This window comes from Brienomyrus brachyistius, unplaced genomic scaffold (genome assembly GCF_023856365.1).
Source record: "Brienomyrus brachyistius isolate T26 unplaced genomic scaffold, BBRACH_0.4 scaffold55, whole genome shotgun sequence".
NCBI classification, from domain to species: Eukaryota; Metazoa; Chordata; class Actinopteri; order Osteoglossiformes; family Mormyridae; genus Brienomyrus; species Brienomyrus brachyistius.
Window position 1 is genome coordinate 1,816,137 of NW_026042330.1, and position 17,167 is coordinate 1,833,303.

Sequence of the window (17,167 nt, forward strand, 5' to 3'; positions counted from 1 at the left end):
AAAATTGGTCAATAGGTAATTTTGCCATTTTGGGTGGAGGCAGAACCAGGATGAGCTCAAATGGCCATAAGTTAGGCTGCATTGCATACTAGCATCGGTCGTAATATAATTTTGAACTTGGCAATCTCTCTTATGGTCACAAATTGTAGTGCTTCAACAATTCTCGCATAAACACAGAAGTCAGCCTGGTTTGGAGCACCTGCCGTGCAAGGCAAGGAACCCAGTTTGGTTCCTATCACAGCACGTGGGCTCGTCCGGGATTTGAACCCGGGACCTCTCGCACCCAAAGCGAGAATCATACCCCTAGACCAACGAGCCCCCGATATGGGCTAGGGTTACGCTCTGCCTGGGATGCAGCTCAGAGTCTTTTTAATTATATATATTTACATGGCGCCATTAAATTCCACTGTGAAATTTCCGTATGCAATCTGTTGCGCAAAGACAAAAGTTTTCTATATGGCAATCAGAAATTCAGACTTTAAGCGACAGCAGGATCTCGGCGTTTCTTAAATCGTTAATGGGTTTGATTTGCTGTCTTATAAAGACCATTGGTAATGCAAGAGGCACAGAAATGTTCAATTTAGTAAAAGTACAAGGAGCAAGACTGCTGTTTAATGCTGAATGGTCATTGAAGATTACAATCAGTAGCAGAAAGCATTTAAAATATCTTGGCAGAAATTCTGTTTTAGACCTTCTTGCTGTCGTGCATTGCACATGTTAAGCAAGATTGCTCTTTCATAGTCAATGTCTATTGCTATGCTGTATTTGGCTCATTAGCATTTTTCATTCTTTAAACATTTTTGTATATATCCCTTCAACAACGTCTTTGCAAATGTAAAATATGACTTGAAACAAAAGCAAAAATTGGTCAATTGAGAACTTTGCCATTTTGGGTGGTGGGAGAATCAGGATGAGCTGAAATGGCCATAGGTTAGGCTGCATTGCATTCTACCATCGGTCGTAATATAATTTTGAACTTGGCAATCTCTCTTATGGTCACAAATTGTAGTGCTTCAACAATTCTCGCATAAACACAGAAGTCAGCCTGGTTTGGAGCACCTGCCGTGCAAGGCAAGGAACCCAGTTTGGTTCCTATCACAGCACGTGGGCTAGTCCGGGATTTGAACCCGGGACCTCTCGCACCCAAAGCGAGAATCATACCCCTAGACCAACGAGCCCCCGATATGGGCTAGGGTTACGCTCTGCCTGGGATGCAGCTCAGAGTCCTTTTAATTATATATATTTACATGGCGCCATTAAATTCCACTGTGAAATTTCCGTATGCAATCTGTTGCGCAAAGACAAAAGTTTTCTATATGGCAATCAGAAATTCAGACTTTAAGCGACAGCAGGATCTCGGCGTTTCTTAAATCGTTAATGGGTTTGATTTGCTGTCTTATAAAGTCCATTGGTAATGCAAGAGGCACAGAAATATTCAATTTAGTAAAAGTGCAAAGAGCAAGACTGCTGTTTAATGCTGAATGGTCACTGAAGATTACAATCAATAATAGAAAGTATTTAAAATATCTTGGCAGAAATTCTGTTTTAGACCTTCTTGCTGTCGTGCATTGCAAATATTAAGCAAGTTTGCTCTTTTATGCTCAATGTCTATTGCTATGCTGTATTGTGCTCATTAGCATTTTTCATTCTTTAAACATTTTTGTATATATCCCTTCAACAACGTCTTTGGAAATGTAAAAGTTGACTTGAAACAAAAGCAAAAATTGGTCAATTGGGAATTTTGCCATTTTGGGTGGAGGCAGAATCAGGATGAGCTCAAATGGCCATAAGTTAGGCTGCATTGCATACTAGCATCGGTCGTAATATAATTTTGAACTTGGCAATCTCTCTTATGGTCACAAATTGTAGTGCTTCAACAATTCTCGCATAAACACAGAAGTCAGCCTGGTTTGGAGCACCTGCCGTGCAAGGCAAGGAACCCAGTTTGGTTCCTATCACAGCACGTGGGCTCGTCCGGGATTTGAACCCGGGACCTCTCGCACCCAAAGCGAGAATCATACCCCTAGACCAACGAGCCCCCGATATGGGCTTGGGTTACGCACTGCCTGGGATGCAGCTCAGAGTCCTTTTAATTCTATGTTTTTACAGGGCGCCATTAAATTTCACAGTGAAATTTCCGTATGAATTCTGTTGCGCAAAGACAAAAGTTTTCTATATGGCAATCAGAAATTCATACTTTAAGCGACAGCTGGATCTCGGTGTTTCTTAAATCGTTAATGGGTTTGATTTGCTGTCTTATAAAGTCCATTGGTAATGCAAGAGGCACAGAAATATTCAATTTAGTAAAAGTGCAAGGAGCAAGACTGCTGTTTAATGCTGAATGTTCATTGAAGATTACAATCAATAATAGAAAGTATTTAAAATATCTTGGCAGAAATTCTGTTTTAGACCTTCTTGCTGTCGTGCATTGCACATGTTAAGCAAGATTGCTCTTTTATGGTCAATGTCTATTGCTATGCTGTATTGTGCTCATTAGCATTTTTCATTCTTTAAACATTTTTGTATATATCCCTTCAACAACGTCTTTGGAAATGTAAAAGTTGACTTGAAACAAAAGCAAAAATTGGTCAATTGAGAACTTTGGCATTTTGGGTGGAGGGAGAATCAGGATGAGCTCAAATGGCCATAAGTTAGGCTGCATTGCATTCTAGGATCTGTTGTAATATGATTTTGAACTAGGCAATCTCTCTTATGGTCACAAATTGTAGTGCTTCAAGAATTCTCGCATAAACAAAGAAGTCAGCTGGGTTTGGAGCACCTGCCGTGCAAGGCAAAGAACCCAGTTTGGTTCCCATCACAGCACGTGGGCTCGTCCGGGATTTGAACCCGGGACCTCTCGCACCCAAAGCGAGAATCATACCCCTAGACCAACGAGCCCCCGACATGGGCTTGGGTTACGCACTGCCTGGAATGCAGCTCAGAGTCCTTCTAATTCTACGTTTTTACAGGGTGCCATTAAATTCCACTGTGAAATTTCCGTATGCAATCTGTTGCGCAAAGACAAAAGTTTTCTATATGGCAATCAGAAATTCAGACTTTAAGCGACAGCAGGATCTCGGCGTTTCTTAAATCGTTAATGGGTTTGATCTGCTGTCTTATAAAGTCCATTGGTAATGCAAGAGGTACTGACGTATTCAATTTAGTAAAAGTGCAAGCAGCAAGACTGCTGTTTAATGCTGAATGGTCATTGAAGATTACAATCAATAACAGAAAGTATTTAAAATATCTTGGCAGAAATTCTGTTTTAGACCTTCTTGCTGTCGTGCATTGCAAATATTAAGCAAGTTTGCTCTTTTATGGTCAATGTCTATTGCTATGCTGTATTGTGCTCATTAGCATTTTTCATTCTTTAAACATTTTTGCATATATCCCTTCAACAACATCTTTGGAAATGTAAAAGTTGACTTGAAACAAAAGCAAAAATTGGTCAATTGGGAATTTTGCCATTTTGGGTGGAGGCAGAATCAGGATGAGCTCAAATGGCCATAAGTTAGGCTGCATTGCATACTAGCATCGGTCGTAATATAATTTTGACAATCTCTTTTATGGTCACAAATTGTAGTGCTTCAACAATTCTCGCATAAACACAGAAGTCAGCCTGGTTTGGAGAACCTGCCGTGCAAGGCAAGGAACCCAGTTTGGTTCCTATCACAGCACGTGGGCTCGTCCGGGATTTGAACCCGGGACCTCTCGCACCCAAAGCGAGAATCATACCCCTAGACCAACGAGCCCCCGATATGGGCTAGGGTTACGCTCTGCCTGGGATGCAGCTCAGAGTCCTTTTAATTATATATATTTACATGGCGCCATTAAATTCCACTGTGAAATTTCCGTATGCAATCTGTTGCGCAAAGACAAAAGTTTTCTATATGGCAATCAGAAATTCAGACTTTAAGCGACAGCAGGATCTCGGCGTTTCTTAAATCGTTAATGGGTTTGATTTGCTGTCTTATAAAGTCCATTGGTAATGCAAGAGGCACAGAAATATTCAATTTTGTAAAAGTGCAAAGAGCAAGACTGCTGTTTAATGCTGAATGGTCACTGAAGATTACAATCAATAATAGAAAGTATTTAAAATATCTTGGCAGAAATTCTGTTTTAGACCTTCTTGCTGTCGTGCATTGCAAATATTAAGTAAGTTTGCTCTTTTATGCTCAATGTCTATTGCTATGCTGTATTGTCCTCATTAGCATTTTTCATTCTTTAAACATTTTTGCATATATCCCTTCAACAATGTCTTTGCAAATGTAAAAGTTGACTTGAAACAAAAGCAAAAATTGGTCAATTGAGAATTTTGGCATTTTGGGTGGAGGCAGAATCAGGATGAGCTCAAATGGCCATAAGTTAGGCTGCATTGCATACTAGCATCGGTCGTAATATAATTTTGAACTTGACAATCTCTCTTATGGTCACAAATTGTAGTGCTTCAACAATTCTCGCATAAACATGGAAGTCAGCCTCGTTTGGAGCACCTGCCGTGCAAGGCAAGGAACCCAGTTTAGTTCCCATCACAGCACGTGGGCTCGTCCGGGATTTGAACCCGGGACCTCTCGCACCCAAAGCGAGAATCATACCCCTAGACCAACGAGCCCCCGATATGGGCTTGGGTTACGCACTGCCTGGGATGCAGCTCAGAGTCCTTTTAATTCTACGTTTTTACAGGGCGCCATTAAATTTCATTGTGAAATTTCCGTATGAATTCTGTTGCGCAAAGACAAAAGTTTTCTATATGGCAATCAGAAATTCAGACTTTAAGCGACAGCAGGATCTCAGCGTTTCTTAAATCGTTAATGGGTTTGATTTGCTGTCTTATAAAGTCCATTGGTAATGCAAGAGGCACAGAAATGTTCAATTTAGTAAATGTGCAAGGAGCAAGACTGCTGTTTAATGCTGAATGGTCACTGAAGATTACAATCAATAATAGAAAGTATTTAAAATATCTTGGCAGAAATTCTGTTTTAGACCTTCTTGCTGTCGTGCATTGCACATCTTAAGCAAGATTGCTCTTTTATGGTCAATGTCTATTGCTATGCTGTATTGTGCTCATTAGCATTTTTCATTCTTTAAACATTTTTGTATATATCCCTTCAACAACGTCTTTGGAAATGTAAAAGTTGACTTGAAACAAAAGCAAAAATTGGTCAATTGAGAACTTTGCCATTTTGGGTATTGGGAGAATCAGGATGAGCTGAAATGGCCATAAGTTAGGCTGCATTGCATACTAGCATCGGTCGTAATATGATTTTGAATTTGGCAATCTCTCTTATGGTCACAAATTGTAGTGCTTCAACAATTCTCGCATAAACACCGAAGTCAGCCAGGTTTGGAGCACCTGCCGTGCAAGGCAAGGAACCCAGTTTGGTTCCCATCACAGCACGTGGGCTCGTCCAGGATTTGAACCCGGGACCTCTCGCACCCAAAGCGAGAATCATACCCCTAGACCAACGAGCCCCCGACATGGGCTTGGGTTACGCACTGCCTGGGATGCAGCTCAGAGTCCTTCTAATTCTACGTTTTTACAGGGTGCCATTAAATTCCACTGTGAAATTTCCGTATGCAATCTGTTGCGCAAAGACAAAAGTTTTCTATATGGCAATCAGAAATTCAGACTTTAAGCGACAGCAGGATCTCGGCGTTTCTTAAATCGTTAATGGGTTTGATCTGCTGTCTTATAAAGTCCATTGGTAATGCAAGAGGTACTGATGTATTCAATTTAGTAAAAGTGCAAGCAGCAAGACTGCTGTTTAATGCTGAATGGTCATTGAAGATTACAATCAATAACAGAAAGTATTTAAAATATCTTGGCAGAAATTCTGTTTTAGACCTTCTTGCTGTCGTGCATTGCAAATATTAAGCAAGTTTGCTCTTTTATGGTCAATGTCTATTGCTATGCTGTATTGTGCTCATTAGCATTTTTCATTCTTTAAACATTTTTGCATATATCCCTTCAACAACATCTTTGGAAATGTAAAAGTTGACTTGAAACAAAAGCAAAAATTGGTCAATTGGGAATTTTGCCATTTTGGGTGGAGGCAGAATCAGGATGAGCTCAAATGGCCATAAGTTAGGCTGCATTGCATACTAGCATCGGTCGTAATATAATTTTGAACTTGGCAATCTCTCTTATGGTCACAAATTGTAGTGCTTCAACAATTCTCGCATAAACACAGAAGTCAGCCTGGTTTGGAGAACCTGCCGTGCAAGGCAAGGAACCCAGTTTGGTTCCTATCACAGCACGTGGGCTCGTCCGGGATTTGAACCCGGGACCTCTCGCACCCAAAGCGAGAATCATACCCCTAGACCAACGAGCCCCCGATATGGGCTAGGGTTACGCTCTGCCTGGGATGCAGCTCAGAGTCCTTTTAATTATATATATTTACATGGCGCCATTAAATTCCACTGTGAAATTTCCGTATGCAATCTGTTGCGCAAAGACAAAAGTTTTCTATATGGCAATCAGAAATTCAGACTTTAAGCGACAGCAGGATCTCGGCGTTTCTTAAATCGTTAATGGGTTTGATTTGCTGTTTTATAAAGTCCATTGGTAATGCAAGAGGCACAGAAATATTCAATTTTGTAAAAGTGCAAAGAGCAAGACTGCTGTTTAATGCTGAATGGTCACTGAAGATTACAATCAATAATAGAAAGTATTTAAAATATCTTGGCAGAAATTCTGTTTTAGACCTTCTTGCTGTCGTGCATTGCAAATATTAAGCAAGTTTGCTCTTTTATGCTCAATGTCTATTGCTATGCTGTATTGTCCTCATTAGCATTTTTCATTCTTTAAACATTTTTGCATATATCCCTTCAACAATGTCTTTGCAAATGTAAAAGTTGACTTGAAACAAAAGCAAAAATTGGTCAATTGAGAATTTTGGCATTTTGGGTGGAGGCAGAATCAGGATGAGCTCAAATGGCCATAAGTTAGGCTGCATTGCATACTAGCATCGGTCGTAATATAATTTTGAACTTGGCAATCTCTCTTATGGTCACAAATTGTAGTGCTTCAACAATTCTCGCATAAACACGGAAGTCAGCCTCGTTTGGAGCACCTGCCGTGCAAGGCAAGGAACCCAGTTTAGTTCCCATCACAGCACGTGGGCTCGTCCGGGATTTGAACCCGGGACCTCTCGCACCCAAAGCGAGAATCATACCCCTAGACCAACGAGCCCCCGATATGGGCTTGGGTTACGCACTGCCTGGGATGCAGCTCAGAGTCCTTTTAATTCTACGTTTTTACAGGGCGCCATTAAATTTCATTGTGAAATTTCCGTATGAATTCTGTTGCGCAAAGACAAAAGTTTTCTATATGGCAATCAGAAATTCAGACTTTAAGCGACAGCAGGATCTCAGCGTTTCTTAAATCGTTAATGGGTTTGATTTGCTGTCTTATAAAGACCATTGGTAATGCAAGAGGCACAGAAATGTTCAATTTAGTAAATGTGCAAGGAGCAAGACTGCTGTTTAATGCTGAATGGTCACTGAAGATTACAATCAATAATAGAAAGTATTTAAAATATCTTGGCAGAAATTCTGTTTTAGACCTTCTTGCTGTCGTGCATTGCAAATATTAAGCAAGTTTGCTCTGTTATGGTCAATGTCTATTGCTATGCTGTATTGTGCTCATTAGCATTATTCATTCTTTAAACATTTTTGCATATATCCCTTCAACAACGTCTTTGGAAATGTAAAAGTTGACTTGAAACAAAAGCAAAAATTGGTCAATTGGGAATTTTGCCATTTTGGGTGGAGGCAGAATCAGGATGAGCTCAAATGGCCATAAGTTAGGCTGCATTGCATACTAGCATCGGTCGTAATATAATTTTGAACTTGGCAATCTCTCTTATGGTCACAAATTGTAGTGCTTCAACAATTCTCGCATAAACACAGAAGTCAGCCTGGTTTGGAGCACCTGCCGTGCAAGGCAAGGAACCCAGTTTGGTTCCTATCACAGCACGTGGGCTCGTCCGGGATTTGGACCCAGGACCTCTCGCAGCCAAAGCGAGAATCATACCCCTAGACCAACGAGCACCTGATATGGACTAGGGTTACGCTCTGCCTGGGATGCAGCTCAGAGTCCTTTTAATTATATATATTTACATGGCGCCATTAAATTCCACTGTGAAATTTCCGTATGCAATCTGTTGCGCAAAGACAAAAGTTTTCCATATGGCAATCAGAAATTCATACTTTAAGCGACAGCAGGATCTCAGCGTTTCTTAAATCATTAATGGGTTTGATTTGCTGTCTTATAAAGACCATTGGTAATGGAAGAGGCACAGAAATGTTCAATTTAGTAAATGTGCAAGGAGCATGACTGCTGTTTAATGCTGAATGGTCATTGAAGATTACAATCAATAATAGAAAGTATTAAAAATATCTTGGCAGAAATTCTGTTTTATACCTTCTTGCTGTCGTGCATTGCAAATATTAAGCAAGTTTGCTCTTTTATGGTCAATGTCTATTGCTATGCTGTATTGTGCTCATTAGCATTTTTCATTCTTTAAACATTTTTGTATATATCCCTTCAACAATGTCTTTCCAAATGTAAAAGTTGACTTGAAACAAAAGCAAAAATTGGTTAATTGAGAACTTTGCCATTTTGGGTGGAGGCAGAATCAGGATGAGCTCAAATGGCCATAAGTTAGGCTGCATTGCATACTAGCATCGGTCGTAATATAATTTTGAACTTGGCAATCTCTCTTATGGTCACAAATTGTAGTGCTTCAACAATTCTCGCATGAACACAGAAGTCAGCCTGGTTTGGAGAACCTGCCGCGCAAGGCAAGGAACCCAGTTTGGTTCCTATCACAGCACGTGGGCTCGTCCGGGATTTGAACCCGGGACCTCTCGCACCCAAAGCGAGAATCATACCCCTAGACCAACGAGCCTCCGATATGGGCTTGGGTTACGCACTGCCTGGGATGCAGCTCAGAGTCCTTTTAATTCTACGTTTTTACAGGGCGCCATTAAATTTCATTGTGAAATTTCCGTATGAATTCTGTTGCGCAAAGACAAAAGTTTTCTATATGGCAATCAGAAATTCAGACTTTAAGCGACAGCAGGATCTCAGCGTTTCTTAAATCGTTAATGGGTTTGATCTGCTGTCTTATAAAGTCCATTGGTAATGCAAGAGGTACTGATGTATTCAATTTAGTAAAAGTGCAAGCAGCAAGACTGCTGTTTAATGCTGAATGGTCATTGAAGATTACAATCAATAACAGAAAGTATTTAAAATATCTTGGCAGAAATTCTGTTTTAGACCTTCTTGCTGTCGTGCATTGCAAATATTAAGCAAGTTTGCTCTTTTATGGTCAATGTCTATTGCTATGCTGTATTGTGCTCATTAGCATTTTTCATTCTTTAAACATTTTTGCATATATCCCTTCAACAACATCTTTGGAAATGTAAAAGTTGACTTGAAACAAAAGCAAAAATTGGTCAATTGAGAATTTTGCCATTTTGGGTGGAGGGAGAATCAGGATGAGCTCAAATGGCCATAAATTAGGCTGCATTGCATACTAGCATCAGTCGTAATATAATTTTGAACTTGGCAATCGCTCTTATGGTCACAAATTGTAGTGCTTCAACAATTCTCGCATAAACACAGAATTCAGCCTGGTTTGGAGCATCTGCCGTGCAAGGCAAGGAACCCAGTTTGGTTCTTATCACAGCATGTGGGTTCGTCCGGGATTTGAACCCGGGACCTCTCGCACCCACAGCGAGAATCATACCCCTAGACCAACGAGCCCCCGATATGGGCTTGGGTTACGCACTGCCTGGGATGCAGCTCAGAGTCCTTTTAATTCTACGTTTTTACAGGGCGCCATTAAATTTCATTGTGAAATTTCCGTATGAATTCTGTTGCGCAAAGACAAAAGTTTTCTATATGGCAATCAGAAATTCAGACTTTAAGCGACAGCAGGATCTCAGCGTTTCTTAAATCGTTAATGGGTTTGATTTGCTGTCTTATAAAGACCATTGGTAATGCAAGAGGCACAGAAATGTTCAATTTAGTAAATGTGCAAGGAGCAAGACTGCTGTTTAATGCTGAATGGTCACTGAAGATTACAATCAATAATAGAAAGTATTTAAAATATCTTGGCAGAAATTCTGTTTTAGACCTTCTTGCTGTCGTGCATTGCACATCTTAAGCAAGATTGCTCTTTTATGGTCAATGTCTATTGCTATGCTGTATTGTGCTCATTAGCATTTTTCATTCTTTAAACATTTTTGTATATATCCCTTCAACAACGTCTTTGGAAATGTAAAAGTTGACTTGAAACAAAAGCAAAAATTGGTCAATTGAGAACTTTGCCATTTTGGGTATTGGGAGAATCAGGATGAGCTGAAATGGCCATAAGTTAGGCTGCATTGCATACTAGCATCGGTCGTAATATGATTTTGAATTTGGCAATCTCTCTTATGGTCACAAATTGTAGTGCTTCAACAATTCTCGCATAAACACCGAAGTCAGCCAGGTTTGGAGCACCTGCCGTGCAAGGCAAGGAACCCAGTTTGGTTCCCATCACAGCACGTGGGCTCGTCCAGGATTTGAACCCGGGACCTCTCGCACCCAAAGCGAGAATCATACCCCTAGACCAACGAGCCCCCGACATGGGCTTGGGTTACGCACTGCCTGGGATGCAGCTCAGAGTCCTTCTAATTCTACGTTTTTACAGGGTGCCATTAAATTCCACTGTGAAATTTCCGTATGCAATCTGTTGCGCAAAGACAAAAGTTTTCTATATGGCAATCAGAAATTCAGACTTTAAGCGACAGCAGGATCTCGGCGTTTCTTAAATCGTTAATGGGTTTGATCTGCTGTCTTATAAAGTCCATTGGTAATGCAAGAGGTACTGATGTATTCAATTTAGTAAAAGTGCAAGCAGCAAGACTGCTGTTTAATGCTGAATGGTCATTGAAGATTACAATCAATAACAGAAAGTATTTAAAATATCTTGGCAGAAATTCTGTTTTAGACCTTCTTGCTGTCGTGCATTGCAAATATTAAGCAAGTTTGCTCTTTTATGGTCAATGTCTATTGCTATGCTGTATTGTGCTCATTAGCATTTTTCATTCTTTAAACATTTTTGCATATATCCCTTCAACAACATCTTTGGAAATGTAAAAGTTGACTTGAAACAAAAGCAAAAATTGGTCAATTGGGAATTTTGCCATTTTGGGTGGAGGCAGAATCAGGATGAGCTCAAATGGCCATAAGTTAGGCTGCATTGCATACTAGCATCGGTCGTAATATAATTTTGAACTTGGCAATCTCTCTTATGGTCACAAATTGTAGTGCTTCAACAATTCTCGCATAAACACAGAAGTCAGCCTGGTTTGGAGAACCTGCCGTGCAAGGCAAGGAACCCAGTTTGGTTCCTATCACAGCACGTGGGCTCGTCCGGGATTTGAACCCGGGACCTCTCGCACCCAAAGCGAGAATCATACCCCTAGACCAACGAGCCCCCGATATGGGCTAGGGTTACGCTCTGCCTGGGATGCAGCTCAGAGTCCTTTTAATTATATATATTTACATGGCGCCATTAAATTCCACTGTGAAATTTCCGTATGCAATCTGTTGCGCAAAGACAAAAGTTTTCTATATGGCAATCAGAAATTCAGACTTTAAGCGACAGCAGGATCTCGGCGTTTCTTAAATCGTTAATGGGTTTGATTTGCTGTCTTATAAAGTCCATTGGTAATGCAAGAGGCACAGAAATATTCAATTTTGTAAAAGTGCAAAGAGCAAGACTGCTGTTTAATGCTGAATGGTCACTGAAGATTACAATCAATAATAGAAAGTATTTAAAATATCTTGGCAGAAATTCTGTTTTAGACCTTCTTGCTGTCGTGCATTGCAAATATTAAGCAAGTTTGCTCTTTTATGCTCAATGTCTATTGCTATGCTGTATTGTCCTCATTAGCATTTTTCATTCTTTAAACATTTTTGCATATATCCCTTCAACAATGTCTTTGCAAATGTAAAAGTTGACTTGAAACAAAAGCAAAAATTGGTCAATTGAGAATTTTGGCATTTTGGGTGGAGGCAGAATCAGGATGAGCTCAAATGGCCATAAGTTAGGCTGCATTGCATACTAGCATCGGTCGTAATATAATTTTGAATTTGGCAATCTCTCTTATGGTCACAAATTGTAGTGCTTCAACAATTCTCGCACAAACACGGAAGTCAGCCTCGTTTGGAGCACCTGCCGTGCAAAGCAAGGAACCCAGTTTAGTTCCCATCACAGCACGTGGGCTCGTCCGGGATTTGAACCCGGGACCTCTCGCACCCAAAGCGAGAATCATACCCCTAGACCAACGAGCCCCCGATATGGGCTTGGGTTACGCACTGCCTGGGATGCAGCTCAGAGTCCTTTTAATTCTACGTTTTTACAGGGCGCCATTAAATTTCATTGTGAAATTTCCGTATGAATTCTGTTGCGCAAAGACAAAAGTTTTCTATATGGCAATCAGAAATTCAGACTTTAAGCGACAGCAGGATCTCAGCGTTTCTTAAATCGTTAATGGGTTTGATTTGCTGTCTTATAAAGACCATTGGTAATGCAAGAGGCACAGAAATGTTCAATTTAGTAAATGTGCAAGGAGCAAGACTGCTGTTTAATGCTGAATGGTCACTGAAGATTACAATCAATAATAGAAAGTATTTAAAATATCTTGGCAGAAATTCTGTTTTAGACCTTCTTGCTGTCGTGCATTGCAAATATTAAGCAAGTTTGCTCTGTTATGGTCAATGTCTATTGCTATGCTGTATTGTGCTCATTAGCATTATTCATTCTTTAAACATTTTTGCATATATCCCTTCAACAACGTCTTTGGAAATGTAAAAGTTGACTTGAAACAAAAGCAAAAATTGGTCAATTGGGAATTTTGCCATTTTGGGTGGAGGCAGAATCAGGATGAGCTCAAATGGCCATAAGTTAGGCTGCATTGCATACTAGCATCGGTCGTAATATAATTTTGAACTTGGCAATCTCTCTTATGGTCACAAATTGTAGTGCTTCAACAATTCTCGCATAAACACAGAAGTCAGCCTGGTTTGGAGCACCTGCCGTGCAAGGCAAGGAACCCAGTTTGGTTCCTATCACAGCACGTGGGCTCGTCCGGGATTTGGACCCAGGACCTCTCGCAGCCAAAGCGAGAATCATACCCCTAGACCAACGAGCACCTGATATGGACTAGGGTTACGCTCTGCCTGGGATGCAGCTCAGAGTCCTTTTAATTATATATATTTACATGGCGCCATTAAATTCCACTGTGAAATTTCCGTATGCAATCTGTTGCGCAAAGACAAAAGTTTTCTATATGGCAATCAGAAATTCATACTTTAAGCGACAGCAGGATCTCAGCGTTTCTTAAATCATTAATGGGTTTGATTTGCTGTCTTATAAAGACCATTGGTAATGGAAGAGGCACAGAAATGTTCAATTTAGTAAATGTGCAAGGAGCAAGACTGCTGTTTAATGCTGAATGGTCATTGAAGATTACAATCAATAACAGAAAGTATTTAAAATATCTTGGCAGAAATTCTGTTTTAGACCTTCTTGCTGTCGTGCATTGCAAATATTAAGCAAGTTTGCTCTTTTATGGTCAATGTCTATTGCTATGCTGTATTGTGCTCATTAGCATTTTTCATTCTTTAAACATTTTTGCATATATCCCTTCAACAACATCTTTGGAAATGTAAAAGTTGACTTGAAACAAAAGCAAAAATTGGTCAATTGGGAATTTTGCCATTTTGGGTGGAGGCAGAATCAGGATGAGCTCAAATGGCCATAAGTTAGGCTGCATTGCATACTAGCATCGGTCGTAATATAATTTTGAACTTGGCAATCTCTCTTATGGTCACAAATTGTAGTGCTTCAACAATTCTCGCATAAACACAGAAGTCAGCCTGGTTTGGAGAACCTGCCGTGCAAGGCAAGGAACCCAGTTTGGTTCCTATCACAGCACGTGGGCTCGTCCGGGATTTGAACCCGGGACCTCTCGCACCCAAAGCGAGAATCATACCCCTAGACCAACGAGCCCCCGATATGGGCTAGGGTTACGCTCTGCCTGGGATGCAGCTCAGAGTCCTTTTAATTATATATATTTACATGGCGCCATTAAATTCCACTGTGAAATTTCCGTATGCAATCTGTTGCGCAAAGACAAAAGTTTTCTATATGGCAATCAGAAATTCAGACTTTAAGCGACAGCAGGATCTCGGCGTTTCTTAAATCGTTAATGGGTTTGATTTGCTGTCTTATAAAGTCCATTGGTAATGCAAGAGGCACAGAAATATTCAATTTTGTAAAAGTGCAAAGAGCAAGACTGCTGTTTAATGCTGAATGGTCACTGAAGATTACAATCAATAATAGAAAGTATTTAAAATATCTTGGCAGAAATTCTGTTTTAGACCTTCTTGCTGTCGTGCATTGCAAATATTAAGCAAGTTTGCTCTTTTATGCTCAATGTCTATTGCTATGCTGTATTGTCCTCATTAGCATTTTTCATTCTTTAAACATTTTTGCATATATCCCTTCAACAATGTCTTTGCAAATGTAAAAGTTGACTTGAAACAAAAGCAAAAATTGGTCAATTGAGAATTTTGGCATTTTGGGTGGAGGCAGAATCAGGATGAGCTCAAATGGCCATAAGTTAGGCTGCATTGCATACTAGCATCGGTCGTAATATAATTTTGAATTTGGCAATCTCTCTTATGGTCACAAATTGTAGTGCTTCAACAATTCTCGCATAAACACGGAAGTCAGCCTCGTTTGGAGCACCTGCCGTGCAAAGCAAGGAACCCAGTTTAGTTCCCATCACAGCACGTGGGCTCGTCCGGGATTTGAACCCGGGACCTCTCGCACCCAAAGCGAGAATCATACCCCTAGACCAACGAGCCCCCGATATGGGCTTGGGTTACGCACTGCCTGGGATGCAGCTCAGAGTCCTTTTAATTCTACGTTTTTACAGGGCGCCATTAAATTTCATTGTGAAATTTCCGTATGAATTCTGTTGCGCAAAGACAAAAGTTTTCTATATGGCAATCAGAAATTCAGACTTTAAGCGACAGCAGGATCTCAGCGTTTCTTAAATCGTTAATGGGTTTGATTTGCTGTCTTATAAAGACCATTGGTAATGCAAGAGGCACAGAAATGTTCAATTTAGTAAATGTGCAAGGAGCAAGACTGCTGTTTAATGCTGAATGGTCACTGAAGATTACAATCAATAATAGAAAGTATTTAAAATATCTTGGCAGAAATTCTGTTTTAGACCTTCTTGCTGTCGTGCATTGCAAATTTTAAGCAAGTTTGCTCTGTTATGGTCAATGTCTATTGCTATGCTGTATTGTGCTCATTAGCATTATTCATTCTTTAAACATTTTTGCATATATCCCTTCAACAACGTCTTTGGAAATGTAAAAGTTGACTTGAAACAAAAGCAAAAATTGGTCAATTGGGAATTTTGCCATTTTGGGTGGAGGCAGAATCAGGATGAGCTCAAATGGCCATAAGTTAGGCTGCATTGCATACTAGCATCGGTCGTAATATAATTTTGAACTTGGCAATCTCTCTTATGGTCACAAATTGTAGTGCTTCAACAATTCTCGCATAAACACAGAAGTCAGCCTGGTTTGGAGCACCTGCCGTGCAAGGCAAGGAACCCAGTTTGGTTCCTATCACAGCACGTGGGCTCGTCCGGGATTTGGACCCAGGACCTCTCGCAGCCAAAGCGAGAATCATACCCCTAGACCAACGAGCACCTGATATGGACTAGGGTTACGCTCTGCCTGGGATGCAGCTCAGAGTCCTTTTAATTATATATATTTACATGGCGCCATTAAATTCCACTGTGAAATTTCCGTATGCAATCTGTTGCGCAAAGACAAAAGTTTTCTATATGGCAATCAGAAATTCATACTTTAAGCGACAGCAGGATCTCAGCGTTTCTTAAATCATTAATGGGTTTGATTTGCTGTCTTATAAAGACCATTGGTAATGGAAGAGGCACAGAAATGTTCAATTTAGTAAATGTGCAAGGAGCAAGACTGCTGTTTAATGCTGAATGGTCATTGAAGATTACAATCAATAATAGAAAGTATTAAAAATATCTTGGCAGAAATTCTGTTTTAGACCTTCTTGCTGTCGTGCATTGCACATCTTAAGCAAGATTGCTCTTTCATGGTCAATGTCTATTGCTATGCTGTATTGTGCTCATTAGCATTTTTCATTCTTTAAACATTTTTGTATATATCCCTTCAACAACGTCTTTGGAAATGTAAAAGTTGACTTGAAACAAAAGCAAAAATTGGTCAATTGAGAATTTTGCCATTTTGGGTGGAGGGAGAATCAGGATGAGCTCAAATGGCCATAAGTTAGGCTGCATTGCATACTAGCATCGGTCGTAATATAATTTTGAACTTGGCAATCTCTCTTATGGTCAAAAATTGTAGTGCTTCAACAATTCTCGCATAAACACAGAAGTCAGCCTCATTTGGAGCACCTGCCGTGAAAGGCAAGGAACCCAGTTTAGTTCCCATCACAGCACGTGGGCTCGTCCGGGATTTGAACCCGGGACCTCTCGCACCCAAAGCGAGAATCATACCCCTAGACCAACGATCCTCCGATATGGGCTTGGGTTACGCACTGCCTGGGATGCAGCTCAGAGTCCTTTTAATTCTACGTTTTTACAGGGCGCCATTAAATTTCATTGTGAAATTTCCGTATGAATTCTGTTGCGCAAAGACAAAAGTTTTCTATATGGCAATCAGAAATTCAGACTTTAAGCGACAGCAGGATCTCAGCGTTTCTTAAATCGTTAATGGGTTTGATCTGCTGTCTTATAAAGTCCATTGGTAATGCAAGAGGTACTGATGTATTCAATTTAGTAAAAGTGCAAGCAGCAAGACTGCTGTTTAATGCTGAATGGTCATTGAAGATTACAATCAATAACAGAAAGTATTTAAAATATCTTGGCAGAAATTCTGTTTTAGACCTTCTTGCTGTCGTGCATTGCAAATATTAAGCAAGTTTGCTCTTTTATGGTCAATGTCTATTGCTATGCTGTATTGTGCTCATTAGCATTTTTCATTCTTTAAACATTTTTGCATATATCCCTTCAACAACATCTTTGGAAA

The 17,167-nt window shown here is 40.2% G+C and overlaps 16 non-coding genes across 16 annotated transcripts; all 16 read right to left on the minus strand.

Annotated features, from left to right (window-relative positions):
- Positions 1 to 246: 246 nt before the first annotated feature.
- trnap-ugg (transfer RNA proline (anticodon UGG)) lies at positions 247 to 318 on the minus strand. The gene has a single exon. It is a non-coding gene; the product is annotated as a tRNA-Pro (tRNA).
- Positions 319 to 1,106: 788 nt separating this feature from the next.
- trnap-ugg (transfer RNA proline (anticodon UGG)) lies at positions 1,107 to 1,178 on the minus strand. The gene has a single exon. It is a non-coding gene; the product is annotated as a tRNA-Pro (tRNA).
- A 788-nt stretch (positions 1,179 to 1,966) lies between these two features.
- Positions 1,967 to 2,038, minus strand: trnap-ugg (transfer RNA proline (anticodon UGG)). Its single transcript has one exon. It is a non-coding gene; the product is annotated as a tRNA-Pro (tRNA).
- Positions 2,039 to 2,826: 788 nt separating this feature from the next.
- Positions 2,827 to 2,898, minus strand: trnap-ugg (transfer RNA proline (anticodon UGG)). The gene has a single exon. It is a non-coding gene; the product is annotated as a tRNA-Pro (tRNA).
- A 782-nt stretch (positions 2,899 to 3,680) lies between these two features.
- On the minus strand, positions 3,681 to 3,752 carry trnap-ugg (transfer RNA proline (anticodon UGG)). Its single transcript has one exon. It is a non-coding gene; the product is annotated as a tRNA-Pro (tRNA).
- A 788-nt stretch (positions 3,753 to 4,540) lies between these two features.
- On the minus strand, positions 4,541 to 4,612 carry trnap-ugg (transfer RNA proline (anticodon UGG)). The gene has a single exon. It is a non-coding gene; the product is annotated as a tRNA-Pro (tRNA).
- Positions 4,613 to 5,400: 788 nt separating this feature from the next.
- trnap-ugg (transfer RNA proline (anticodon UGG)) lies at positions 5,401 to 5,472 on the minus strand. The gene has a single exon. It is a non-coding gene; the product is annotated as a tRNA-Pro (tRNA).
- Positions 5,473 to 6,260: 788 nt separating this feature from the next.
- trnap-ugg (transfer RNA proline (anticodon UGG)) lies at positions 6,261 to 6,332 on the minus strand. The gene has a single exon. It is a non-coding gene; the product is annotated as a tRNA-Pro (tRNA).
- A 788-nt stretch (positions 6,333 to 7,120) lies between these two features.
- Positions 7,121 to 7,192, minus strand: trnap-ugg (transfer RNA proline (anticodon UGG)). The gene has a single exon. It is a non-coding gene; the product is annotated as a tRNA-Pro (tRNA).
- A 1,648-nt stretch (positions 7,193 to 8,840) lies between these two features.
- Positions 8,841 to 8,912, minus strand: trnap-ugg (transfer RNA proline (anticodon UGG)). Its single transcript has one exon. It is a non-coding gene; the product is annotated as a tRNA-Pro (tRNA).
- Positions 8,913 to 10,560: 1,648 nt separating this feature from the next.
- On the minus strand, positions 10,561 to 10,632 carry trnap-ugg (transfer RNA proline (anticodon UGG)). Its single transcript has one exon. It is a non-coding gene; the product is annotated as a tRNA-Pro (tRNA).
- A 788-nt stretch (positions 10,633 to 11,420) lies between these two features.
- trnap-ugg (transfer RNA proline (anticodon UGG)) lies at positions 11,421 to 11,492 on the minus strand. Its single transcript has one exon. It is a non-coding gene; the product is annotated as a tRNA-Pro (tRNA).
- Positions 11,493 to 12,280: 788 nt separating this feature from the next.
- On the minus strand, positions 12,281 to 12,352 carry trnap-ugg (transfer RNA proline (anticodon UGG)). Its single transcript has one exon. It is a non-coding gene; the product is annotated as a tRNA-Pro (tRNA).
- Positions 12,353 to 14,000: 1,648 nt separating this feature from the next.
- trnap-ugg (transfer RNA proline (anticodon UGG)) lies at positions 14,001 to 14,072 on the minus strand. The gene has a single exon. It is a non-coding gene; the product is annotated as a tRNA-Pro (tRNA).
- A 788-nt stretch (positions 14,073 to 14,860) lies between these two features.
- On the minus strand, positions 14,861 to 14,932 carry trnap-ugg (transfer RNA proline (anticodon UGG)). The gene has a single exon. It is a non-coding gene; the product is annotated as a tRNA-Pro (tRNA).
- Positions 14,933 to 16,580: 1,648 nt separating this feature from the next.
- Positions 16,581 to 16,652, minus strand: trnap-ugg (transfer RNA proline (anticodon UGG)). Its single transcript has one exon. It is a non-coding gene; the product is annotated as a tRNA-Pro (tRNA).
- Between the last annotated feature and the right edge of the window lie 515 nt (positions 16,653 to 17,167).